General features: G+C 40.7%; 1 protein-coding gene across 1 annotated transcript in view; it reads right to left on the bottom strand.

The window, feature by feature from the left end:
• fbxl17 (F-box and leucine rich repeat protein 17) overlaps nucleotides 1-13,866 on the bottom strand; it is a 211,750-nt gene that overhangs the window by 37,279 nt on the left and 160,605 nt on the right. The window lies entirely within an intron of this gene.

The raw sequence follows: 13,866 nt of genomic DNA, 5'->3' as shown, positions 1-13,866 counted from the left end.
GATCTGACTGTGTGAGCAGGTTGGCTTTCCTCGGGGAGGACCCTGAGTCCCAGCCAAGCCCAGCTCAGTTCTGCTCAGCTCAGTTCAGCAGCCAGTCGCTGCTACAACCGACATAATGCAGGTTCAGTTCACAAAAGGTCTTTTCCACTGTCAACACCTCTGGAGGTCAAGTTGTTGAGCTTGACCCCAGCTCCATCACAATCATGATCATATTCGTAAGAATGATATATGAAGTAAAATATTTGGTGGACAGTCTTTTTTACCCACTTTAACAATGATTTAATGTAAGAAATCGGAGTTACTAGTATAAGTTATTAGTGGTGGAAAAGAGAGCATGTACAGGCGATCCAATATTGAGCTCTCTCTCCTCCTCTCGGTTACACAAAATACAAGATTATACCCTATACCCATCCTTTGGGGCGTTGTCCAAAGGCAACCAGGGAAATGTAGGGAATCAATATCTTAAATGCAGGCCGACAAGTAAAATTTAAAGTGGATACAACAACAAAAAAAAAGGATTAATTTTAATGAATTTGAAAAAAAAAAATCTTTATTCAACGGTACAAAGCTACATTTTGTTCTGTTCATATCCCCTTTTTGTAATTTCCAACACTTCTTTCCTTTTTGCCCTTTAAGCTTACTGACAATGCATTTAATTCTGTCCACAAAAAGTGAAATTATTTACTATAAAAAAAGGTGTCATTCATTGTCATATAAATTGTTCATATAATATTTTATTCACTAAACAGTTGGCCAAAAACTTTGGTATTACTCATTAACTAACTGTTCAGAGGCTGATTAGAGGCTTCTAAACTCTAAACCCTCTTGTCTAGCTTTCCTGTTTTGTCATTATCCTTTCAACTAAAACAATATTGTGTCTGTAATGACCTGGTTCATTACAGTGTCTTTCTGCACACTGTATTTATGACATTATAAGGCAATGTCTTTTATGCTTGTGCTTCGAGCTACAAAGAGTTCCAGATAACATCGCTGTTAGTCCCCTGACAATCATGCATAATTCATCAAGAATGAGGGGCACATTTTACAAACACACACACGCACACGCATTTACTGTACATGTGAGCTCCCATGCACATATGTATAAGTACCGCCATGTTCCACTCTAACTGTGCATGATGGATGTGATGGCAAACTGGATCACACAGGACCAGACATAAGAGACTGGTGGAAGGAACAGTGGAGGGAAAGAAAGCAGGGAAGGAATAATGAAATGAAAGTAGTAAACCAGGCCCTGATGAGTGACAAAAGGCAGGACGGATACCAGGTCATATACTGTATGCCAGGGTGGTCTTGATTGAGCAAATTGCAAAAAAAAAAAATCAAAAAAACATTTTATATTGTAAATTTGTAAATTTTCTTCACCGATCAACTGGTTTTTAACATTTCTCTTCCCCTTTTCCTCAGGGCTTCGTCAATCCATGCACATTTGGAAATGTTACTGGTAAGAAGCATTCATTTCCACCATTTTGACAAAGGCAGACAAGTTGTTTCAGATGCTCTGGTGGCAAGTTCCTCTATCCCTGTCAGCAATCAATGCAATTGATCAAAGTGGAGACATGCATCATTCTATCATGTTTAATCAAGATCTAGCGAATGGTGTCTGAGATATTGCAAGTGACGGATGGATAAACAAACAACCAGATGGAGACCAATTCACAGTCCAAGATAGAAAGGGCTATTTGCCCACAAATACAGAGAAAAATGTGCATAGGCACAGTGAACCTTAGAGCAGCGAGAGAGCAATTCAGAGATGGAAGGCAGCTGTGAAGGGAGGGGGAGAGAAGGTAAGCAGCCTTGTTGCACGAGGCGACAGGGGGTCTGCCTTTAGATGGATGGGTCCCAGCTATTGATAAGGTCAGACCTCATTTGCGCCAGACCTTTTACATTTTGCGAAATGTTGGCCTAGGCATTGGATTGTCAGAAGCAATTCGTCCCTGTGAAAAATGGACTGGCTCATAGAAAACTGTGACTCCATCGTAAAAGCATGAGGCCCTGGCGCTGTGCTGCTACTGTAACTTGTCATAGTAAAGCCTCCGAGCCCAGCCTCTGCTTATTTTAAACCTCCACAATGCTGCTGTCTACAGTCAGGCCAACTTTAGTTTCTTTCCCTCCTCTTCCACATCATAGCAACTGAAAAACCATCGTCTCAATGTCATGATTTTTCTAGCACTTATTTTTGTCGACATTGCAGGTTGTCATTTTGGCACTTTTCTTCAGAGACCATTCTCAGGTTCAACCCACTGTTTTTTTTCTCTCTCAACTCATCTGCTTTCTGTTGCTGTCCTCTTATTCTCTGATTATGGCACAGAAACGGTGCGTAGCTGTATGTAAGCCCATTCATGTGGGTATTTAAGTGTGACATCCCTTTCTCTATTGAGATCTGTGTCATAATGTAAGAGGTGATTGCATATTATCCCACCAGGGACAAAGGAACATATAGGGAGAAAAAATGAGTGTGCAATCAGAGAAGTGGAGTGTATGGTCAAAGGGATGGCCTCAGTATACATATCATTTAACCCTCATTGACCCAAAGCCTGTCATCATTCATGTGTTAAACGAAGGTCAACTACCACCACTGATGAAAAGCTGCACTTACAAATTATCCCATATTTTGTTTAGACAAGTATTTTACAGTATACACACGTTATTTCTCAGATTTTAATAAGATTAATATTACTCATTATTCTTACAGGGTTTTCAATTACATAACTTAAAGCAACTATGAAAATAAGGGTTTTCCTTTTAAGCAAATTTTCAATCTATTTCTTTCATACAGCCTGTGTAGCCTGTATGACAAAGCTACGCCTAAGTGGTAATTCATTTACTAGTGGAGGGAAACATTCAAGGCCCATTAATTTATGCAGTAGATGCTTATATCAGCGTAAAGCACATTTCCTAGACTGTCCAGCACACATTTCAGATGAGCCCGGCATCTAATTTGTTTAAAAACCAGCCGATCCATGTCAGCTTTTAATGTAAAATACAACCACTTTTGATTAAATTGGACTTTGTGCACCACAAACAACCCCATATTTCAAAGAGTATAGGAATTCACTTTATTTCTCTTTTTTTTCATCCGTTTATCATTAAAGTACATAAAAAGCTGACCCCTCCTACTCCTTTGAACAAGGACGTATAACTTGAGTCCAGAGGACTGTAACTCCCTACACTAAGACACCAACCTGGCAGAGCTCCAAGGCACAGTAAAAACAGCTTCCATAAAATAACGCTACCATCAGTGTTTCAGATATGCAATTCAATTGCATCTCATCAGCCCACTGGTCACTTCCATAAAAGACTGCTGTCTGCACTATAGCTTGAGTTCAGGGTTTATTCAGCAGCATTTCTGAGGAGTTTAAGACACAACAGATCAACTGACTTCACATAAGAAAATCCAGCCATGCAGTGCACTGAGCATCCACTCACTAACAAGGTGACTAAGGGGTTGGCCTGGCTTTGACTGGAGGACATTTCAACCATATCCACCTTAATCAAAACTACAGATGTACTTTAGACTCTAATATGCCTATTTCCAAAATATGCAGCAGCAGCAGCAGCAGCAGCAGCAGCACAGAGCTGTAACGGTACATTGTCACAGATCAAAGCAGTAGCAGCAAACTGGAGGTAATGAGAGGGCCGCATGTTAAAAAACACGAAGCACTGTAATGAGTTCTACAAAACAGATGAAAATGCTAGGGGCACCAGTGTTGTCTTTGATGCTGTATAGAGCGAGGTGTCTTGCCAGGTAGAGGAAAGTAACTCCTGTAATCCCATCCACTATAGGCTGCAAACAGCTAGCGTGACTGAGGCTGATACAGACCTGAGGCTGATTGACATAACAGGCCAGATCGGTGTGTCTGCACAACCTGGCCTCCCCATGTTTACATTGGAACTCACTCACCATTAGTCATAAGGGGCGAAAGGAAGAACCAAATCGAGCGAGACGGCACTGTCATGGATGCATGCAAGCATCTTATGCACATGTATAAATATGTATTTTTTAAATTTGTTGTAAAAATCTCATTCCTGACAAGAGCCAAAACACAAAATAAAGCCTCAGTGTTTTACATTCATGGTTTTGCTGTGAGGTATAAATCACCACCACATTGGTATAGGGTTTACACCCCATTAAACAAACCGTTTGTTTGTTGTAGCTAGCGGAGGCAAAGTTTTATCGCCATGCTAAGGTAGTAACTGCAAGCTACATAAAGTACCTGGTTGGCCAGGAAAAACGAAAGAGGCCTTATCATAGAGAGGGCCAGCAAACCCCTCTGGTTTTAACACTCTACCCCTTGGCACTTAGCTCACACATTTCATGAAACCTGTATTAAAAATGCAAATACAAGCGATGGAAAGAAAGAGTAAATCACATCCAGAAAAACAACTGCCGTCTAGGTAACCACATACAGCTGTTCTTCCCGGCATGTGAAGTTAATCGAGCAGGAAAATGTGGGAGACAGTCATGGACCAAATTCCAGCCCTGTAAGCTTTTCATGTCAGATCACATTATTGTAAACTGATGATGAAAAATGCTTCATCATCATGATTTTTAAGCAACCCAAGCTGAATTCAAGCAGTACAATTACATTTTCTTTCAGTATGAAATGCTCTGAAAGAAGTTCAATAACTAAATGAAAGTTGCCCGAGGACACAAAATAGCAGTCAGTTAAAATTCCAGGTGCAACACAGTGAGATTCCTCTGTGCCTTCTGCAGTTTCCTATGGGAGTGATATCATAAACTTGCAGTGCACGTATTATACCCCTGATTCTCACTGGCCATGACGATAATATTGTCTTCTCCCACATCTCCCTTTCCAGGCTAATAGCCTGCTAGCTCTAGCTTAGGTGGCTGGCCGACCCTGACTGCTGCCATATCAGGCAGAGACCTCTGAGCTGAAATCAATAGTCAGAGCTGAGGGTAGAGCTTGTTTGTCACCCTGTCCCTGGTCTGTCAGTCATCATCCTCCATGTCCTCCTGCAGCCACGTAACCTGGCTGATGCGCTGTCCACAAAAGAGCCTTTGGAGTGACAAAATGTTGAATAATTTTTGATTGGGATGCTGATAATTGCAAAATACATTAGCTCAGATGTTTGGTAAGAGAGTTAGGCTGTAAGATCTGTGGACGTAATTTAGCAGGTGTTTCTATACAACGTGGTAGGGGCTATAATATCTTGTCCAAGGCCAGGGCAGCCATTTGTAACATGCATTTATGATTACATTAATATATTTATTCACCATAACATACCATTAACCACACATTAGCAATCAACCAGTTGTTCAGTAATAAAAATCAGACATACCGGGACAGGATAAAAGTACATGTCTCATAATCTCTTATATAAAACAACACCAGATCAGTCATACCTAGCAAATCTTAACATCTTGCAAAAAACACAAAAAATTATTCAGTTAAAACATATTGTACTATTCACTTGTAAATGAAAAAAGAAATACATTCATAATTTTTCATCAGAAAAATTATAACCATTGGCCTATAACCATAGCTCTGAGTAGACGTGTAGCCAGTGAACATGGGTCTATAGGATTAGCAACACATCTATTACACAGTACACCAATTAACTTAAAACTTGCATTCACATGCTCTGGCAACCACTGTGGTCCTAATCAACCCTATGAAAGCTTTGTTATTAAAAGGTCGAGGATCATCCCACTTGTGATTGTTGTGTAAGACATACATGTAACACACCAACATTGCAGGTCTCCACCACGACACACATCTCACACCCACAGATGGTGCTCACAGGTTCTGGGTAAAATGCGTCAACTTTTGCCAGTCCGTCTAGCCAGCGTTCTGACCAGGGCAAAATATGCAACTAGAAAAACCTATGAACAAAAACCTACCAGCTAGATTCAATGGCCAGATAATACACTTTCACAAGGAACACCCTTTTTTGTTCTTTCTAAAACTCCTCACTTTGTACTGCAATTGGCCAGTTCTTCAAAAGTAAAAGTTAATTTATATAAAGAAAAGGGAAGTTGACAGTGTGGCACCTCTTTTTAAGTTGACTTTAACCTTAAATGTCATGAAGTAGTTGCACAACAGAGACAGCAGGTTCCTACGAAAACTCATTGGTCCTTAAAGGTATTTCAGGGTGGCTGCAGTCATTTTGAAAGAATTGATAAAAGCTAAAAAAGACACTGCCCAACAGCTTCAACAGCTCGTTTGAAAGGGTGTCAAGAACTAGCAGCAACTCCACTTATCATTGGATGTTGGCACCTCACTCCCTGTAGGAAATGCCTCAGCAGAGGGTGGTTGAAAACCAATCTCTCCCGAAACCCCATATTAGAACAGATTTCTGGCACATGGCAATTGATAGTGGAATGTGACAGACTTCTCTTTAATAAATGCAGCACAAAAGAGAGCACAGATCCAATGGAATCAAGTCCTCTCTCCTCCAGGAACCACTGAAACCTCTCTGTAGGTAATGTTTCATTTGCCCGTCTTAGATTAACTCAGTGGGGGATGGTCCTTGATGTGCCTACCAGTCCCTCTCCAGGTACAAGCCTTGAGAAACTGTCCCATGTAAGGCACTGCACCTTTAACACAGTTCATCTGAGAAAAATGTCCTTGATATTTAAGGATTGATCGAGGCAACTAGTAGTAGCCGACTCCACTGTGGTTCTCACACTGGAGGCAAGGGCAGAGGGCAAATGGTGCCGGGAGCGTTAGAATACACTCTTTTGTGACTTCTGAAGGTCAACCAAGCCAGAAAAATACATTCTGTGGACCTGAGGCTACAGGGAGAAATTTTGTTATTTTAAGATGACAATGGGTAAGTAAGGCTGAAATATAGGTGTCTAGCTTGGGTAGAGCATGATCTTATTTTCCAGGCATCGTATGAATGCAATTATCATCCACCGCTAAGTTAGTTGGTGGCCATTCTTAAGGTGCGTTCAATACAACCACAAGATAATTGTGCAGTCTGTGAAGATGTTAGCTGAAGTTAGCTTCAAACTGATGCACCAACTGCACATATGGGGCATTATGAGGTGGGCTGTGGGTCGTCCACCAATCACCAGTCAGCGGTTCAATTCCCGGCTCCTCCAGTCCACTTTTCGAAGTATCCTTGGGAAAGATACTGAACCCCAAATTATCCCTGGTAATTGGTGTAAAAATGTGCATGTACATGTATGGTAGAAAAGCACTATATGTGTAGGAAAAGTACTGTATGAACTTGCGTGTGAGAATGGGTGACTGTGGCTTCCATTGTAAAACGCTTTGTGTGGTCGATAAGACTAGAAAAGTCCATTTACCATCGTGTGTGTTTGTGTTGGAGTTCAGCCCTTTGACTGATCTCGCAACTCACAAGGATTTCCTCCAGTTCCTCTGCTTTTTCGTCTCGTCCCTGTATGTCTATGAAACAAATTCATTTTTTCACTCACACCTGCTTGCGCCCACTCATGTTTGTCCAATCACTCTGTGTGCAGCTCACCACCTCTAAAATTTACCTCATGTTTTATCTGAACACACATGTAGGAGTAGACTAGATTTGTTGAAATGAGTGGGATGAGTTGAAAAAAGATACAGAGCCTCATTAGAGGGCAAAGCGTTTGTGAAATCAAACTGAGATGTCAGGTCAGTTGATAATTTTACAAGTAAGCCCCTGCTGCTCTGACAGAAGTGATGTGACTTTAAAATCGTTGCTATTGTAGTGGGTTTTGCTTTATATCATACACACAGCTGCATGCAAGCGTTTTAAACCATAACCTTTCACCCCTGCTGTTACATAAAAGCCACGTTAGACTGTCATATACGTTTTATGAATTTCTACAAGCTTTTTATGGATCTGAGCTCTGAAGACAGAAAAAAATTTGAGAGCTGTAGGGAAATGTTCATTAAAACTTGACTTTGGATACTCCCAACACTGAATCATCTGAGTCGTTTCAGCGTATGTGTTTCTGTCACACACACAGACACACGCACACACACACACACACACGTACAAACACCCAAACGACATGCACGTTCATACACACACACACAAACACACACACACAGGAACTTGCAATGCTGCCTCTACTCAGAGCATATGGTGGATATTTAATATATTTTCCAAATGTCAGGGAAGCCTGTTCACAAGTGTCACCACCAAGTCCCTGCTGGGATTTAAGAAAAAGAAAAAGAAAAAAAAAAAGCAGAGTGAGCCAAATGAAACCAAATGCAGAGCTCGCTCAGATACTAAACGACTCTTGATCTCACCATTTGAAGGAAACTATTAACGGAAATAAGTCTGTAAGAGTGGGAAAAAATATACAAGGATATATTGATATGAACAACAAATATGAATAACATGAAAAGTAAGCCCTTAAAGGTTTTTTCCTTATTGCCAAGCACTTCACTGCACACACACACATACACATACACATACACACACACACACACACACACACACACACACGCGCACGCACACTCTTTGCATGCACATAACATGAACATTCCATTCATTAAGCCTCCAATTTCTCCGGCCACAAGAAACATTTCAATAAAATCTCTTAATTAACATGCACACCGATTAGAATGTCATGTTTCAGAATGGGCAGCAATCTGTCTTCCTGTCACTCCCTCACACACACACACACACATACAAGCCTCCCAGCCAGTGACTTAATGGCTTTTTTCACCTGCACTTAGCAGTGGACTACTGCCTGTGAATAATAAGTGGGAAGAAAGAGTAAAAAACATGAGAGGGGGAGTAGGAGTGAGAGCGAGAAAGAGATGCATTTCATGGTTTGACTGTCAATGCAAATGCCATATTCTATTGAGCATTTCATATTTCTGCCCCTATTTCCCCTAATTCTACTTTATTGATGCATGTACTGGGAGTCTTCTCTCTGCAAACAGCCAGGACTGATATTAATGGATGTTGTCTACGTAGGCCTGCTATAATTGACTGAACAGTGGTGAAAAATGGAGGCAGACACTGAAAACTCCATCACAACCATTCTGACTTAGCCACAGAGGCATGAGCACAACCCACTTTCAATGTATTTTCTCTATACACGATACAGCCGGCTTCACTCGACTCCAATACGACATAATGCCTTTTCTCTGGCTACGTTGAAGGCTGTAGAAGAAAGAAAGCCCGTGTGCGTCCGTGTATTTGTGAGTATGCATGTCTACACCCATTGTATTAGCCAGAAGCCAAGACCACTCAGATACCTCTGATTGTACTCAGAGGAGTGGAGAAATAGGTGTTGATAAAAATGCGTCTTATGCCACTGTGGAGACGCGTTTGCTGCATTCCAATGGGGCTGCTTTGTTGAGCACCTGCGGCACAGTGCAGTCATACAGAGTGGAGAGCCACTCAAAACAATCGGTGGGCCCCTGGGTCTCACAAACATAATCTTTGGAGACAAAACAGGAAAACACACATCCACAATTACAGCTAAGAAGCGCAGTTTCATTGTCATTAGTGCTAGAAATACACTGCTGTGGCTCATCTGCGCTTGCGTGTGACTGCACATGTAATGTTACAGCTGCAAAACACACCACACTGTTTTCATACAACAGCTACACTTTCCATCCCATAAACTGTGTCGAGACTGCAGATTGGAAAAAAAAAAAACAATCAACAATGTCACAGCCTATGACCAAACAATAAACAGAAAAACACAGAGCTAATGTTTACCTGAGCTCCCCAGGGTCTGCCTTTTGGCATGAGGCAGGATCCCTATTGCCATTTCGGTGAGCATATCGCTGTAGAAGCCTGTGCATCTGTGTGGGTGTGTGTTTATGTAAAATCTCCCATGAGGTATAATATAGACTAATAAGAAGTAATAAAGGTAATGTTGACCTTGTAACAGCTGGTTTCCTGCCACGCCGAGGGCCTGAAAGGCTGTCTTTGTGCGATACAGTGTGCTATTTAGGCAGATCATTTTGAAGGGTTAACTAAACCAAGACTAAAGAAGACCTTTCTGTATCAAAACAGTCAGTCAAACACAAAATGACACATTTTACTGACTGCCACGTGAATCACACGGTCAGTACGCAAATCTGGTGCGTAGACGGTTGGGTAGCATTAACTGTTTGTATGAAAGTTCCTACAATTTTTTTTCAGTGCTATGTTGTTAAACTGTCATGCCTTTACATCAGCATCACTTCACATCATTTTAATATGAATGTTACATCTTAGGACTGACTGTACAGAAGACAAACAAATTACATCAAGCATGCATTTCTCTTTGTACAGTCATTTGACAGTCAACTACTGTGCTATTTATTATTTTAAATAGTTGTGTTGACAGTAGTGTGCAGTGACAGATGAAGAACATCAGTGCGGCCTGGTGAATATTAATAATCTATGTACTGGTGAACGGATGCGCTGTAACTGGCCACTTGTGGTCTCTCACTTCATCTTCTGGTGTCTCTGGATGATACATCAGATGAATTAAAACTGCATTTCTTATGTTGACATCATTAGCTATTTCATGTACGGCAGTTTGGTGTTTTTGCTAATGAATGGTGCTTTGTAATTTACTGCAAACACAGCAAATTAAATGCACATGAGGGTGACATCTGGTGGGTGACCAACACCATAAGAAATCTTCGTTTAGTCTTTTGAGCTGGTATCTCACTGCTTATCCTTTAGAGAAAACAGGTGAGTAAAGATGAGCAGTAAATGTGTACAATATTGAGGGCAGTTGGTTTGCCTCCTGTTGGCAGCTTTGACCATACTTAATCACTTTATTTACCCACCAGTGGTCAGTATGGGCAGATAATGAGGCAGGCAGATAATGATCCATGCTTAGTGCTGAATGGCAACATCATCTCAGAGCTTTGGGTCTTGTGCGGCAGAGGCCTTTGAGTTGACCGTATTAAGTTCAGACATAACAAACTCTATCATTGACGAGATGTTGCATATTAGTAATAACTGGCAGTAAGAGAATGGTCGGCTCATACAGGTCAACATGAAACACTATAATATTAGTAGCATCAAATGAAGCTTTGCTGTTTGCACTGGAGGCTGCACAGTAACGAAACAGAAAAGCAAGGTCGAATTTGACTGTGATTTTTCGCTAAAGGTTACACGCCTCTACGGGACAATACAGCAGATGAATATTCCATCTGCAGAGGTAGGCAGCCTTGAAGCAGTGAACTCCAGCAGCAGAAATGTTCAAACACAATTCACTGTTTGCTCTCCCAAGCTCACCTTTTCATGCTTCATCTGATTCTATTCTGCCGTCTCTGTGGGCCCAATGCCACAGAGCTTCACCATAAGCTTTGAATGGCCTTGAAAGTAGAATGGAAAAGGGTTGATCTACATACCCACTGTTACGCTCTCCACATTAAAATGTGTAGATGAAGGTTTTAGTGAAATTCCACTTACAGGTACTTTAGGTATTATTATATTATATTATTGTATATTGAAGTTGTGGCTTCACTGTATTGCTGAACTTACTTCAAACTACTTGTGTTTTATTAATTATATCTCACTTTTTCCACAGTGCTCATGAACACCCATTTGAGACTGCTCTTGAACTCACCTGTGATTTCTAGAAAATGATAAGTGGTAGTGATAAAAGAAATTAGTAAGAATCGCTCTGCTTTTTATAAGACTTCAATCTCTTCTGTGACACAGACCGGAGTTCAGCAAACAGAATAAGTACAGAGAGAGGACAACAACACAACAATCACTGCCAGACATGCACAAGCATACACACAAAACAGCATTAGAAACGTTCACAGACATCTCTAAAGAGGTCTTAAGTTGAAAGTGTGAAATCACCCAATGGGGAAGTTTAGAAATGCTTTGTAATTAATTTCGTCTAAGCTAATCAGTTCTTCTTTGGCTACATTACATGATGGATGTCTGTCAGTTGAGACTTCATGGATTACTGCCTGTGCTAAATAAATGCAAAAATAAGATGTTTTAACAAAGAGTTTTGGTCTTTGATTCACAATGGACCCACACATGTACAACTAGTTTTTTTTTCAAGTGTTTGTTTAGAGTTTTTGAGTGCTTTTTTTTTTTCTTTCTTCATTAAATCAGTGTGTGTGTTTCTTACGAGCACAGAGACAAGGATGAGAAAGGCCAAACTACCGGTTTATCTTAGATAAGGCAGCTGCTCTCAGCTAATAATCACTGGTTCTTCCCAGTCCTAAAATGCTCACACCTGTAACATGCATACGCACAAACACCCAAAATGTTCACACAAGATCCAAAGTGACAAAGTGACCCACAGACGTAGATGTGTCTTGTACAGGAAAACTATGAGATTTGTTGTTAATGAATTACAGTATAGCCTTCTTACAAGTTAAGATACGGTACTTTTAAAAATACATACTTACTCACTCCTTAGTCCTTTCTTTCACTCTGTTCACTTTTTGCAGCAAACACTAAGAATAAGCATATGAAGCCATACGCGCACAACCAAACACACTCAAAAATGACACGCAGATAAATGAGCAAAAACACAAACAGGCCTCCCGAGTGTCTCTTTCCTCCATCTGGGTGTAAGGCATATAATTGAGGGCTTACAATGCGCTCCCCTTCTGCTAAGCCTTGCTATCTATTGGGCCACACACTGCTCTCACAAACTGCCCTCCACTGTTACACATCTGATTAGGGCTGCTCTGTAAATGAAGCTTTACAGGACAGACCGATAACAGAAGGAGAGAGGATGGGAGGAGGAGAGGGAAAAGAAAAGATTACAATATGTAAAGAGGTGGCAAGGCGTGGACGGACTTTGAGCACCGAACAAGAAGACCAAGGTGGGGGACTAAGGTGTGGGAGGAATGTGATACTACAGTGAAGCAGAGTGGTTGACGGAGGTCGTGACATGCAGCCACTGCAGTGTCACAGGATTTCTTCTTTCACATCTGTTCAGTAACCATTCGACTATTTGACTAGGTGGGGTTTTTTTGACTAACAAAGGTGGCATCACTATCTTTAAGCTCCAGGCCTTAATAACTGAACTAGTACTGTTTGATATTAATTTTCACATCAATGCAGAAAGGCCTTGATCAGTCAGAAACTGGACAACTTGTTAATACAGATTCTTTCAAGTACAGTTGGCGTGTTGAAAGGTGGCATATTCTACATCTAGAGGCAATATTTCATTCTGATAGAGTATTTTCAAATTTCAATTAACTTTGAATGAATTCACATAGTTAATCATCTATTTTATATGACCCCCAGGAATTTAATTAATCACTTTTCACCTTTTTTCATTCATTAACCTGAACTCATAAGCCAGTGCTACTCAACTGGTAGCCTTAAGTCATTTCGAAAGGTCCCTTGGATTTGTTTTGAGCAATTAATTGAAAACAATATTAATTTAATCTATAAGGAATGTATGTGCCTTGAGATATTTTCCACAAAAAAATAGTTGTTCCAACTTTAACCAATTTCACTTTTATTTTCGCCTCAAAATCAGTAGCCTTTATGTAGGCCACAAAATGTGCAAAATCTAACCCTGGATGCAATTTTTTACAAGAGCTTTCAAAATAACTCAAAATAACAATATCAATTATTTAAGTCATGAGGAAGATATGGATTTTAGGAAAACCTGTTCTACGTCTTTGACAAAGGAGAATTATGGCTTCAAGGTGGGGGCATCAACATCCCTGCCAATCACACAGTCCCACACAGATCTAACATATTTTACAAAACACATGCATGCTGGATGAAGCACATATGCTGTGTCGCAGTAAATCACAGTTGTGCCAAGACCGCAGCTCCCCGCCGCCTTTTATGTTTAAAGAGCAGCCATTTATACATGCCTTTTATCATATAATCATGTACATGCACACAAAAACATGCAGAGCAAGTGGTATGGCAGGGGTTTTCCTCTGCTTTATCAGTGCCACTGATGGAATGATG

The sequence above is a fragment of the Seriola dumerili genome, unplaced genomic scaffold (assembly GCF_002260705.1).
Source record: "Seriola dumerili isolate Sdu_G_001 unplaced genomic scaffold, Sdu_1.0 BDQW01000290.1, whole genome shotgun sequence".
NCBI lineage: Eukaryota > Metazoa > Chordata > Actinopteri > Carangiformes > Carangidae > Seriola > Seriola dumerili.
Note: the sequence above shows the minus strand (reverse complement) of the source record. Positions and strands in the feature narration are given on the sequence as shown.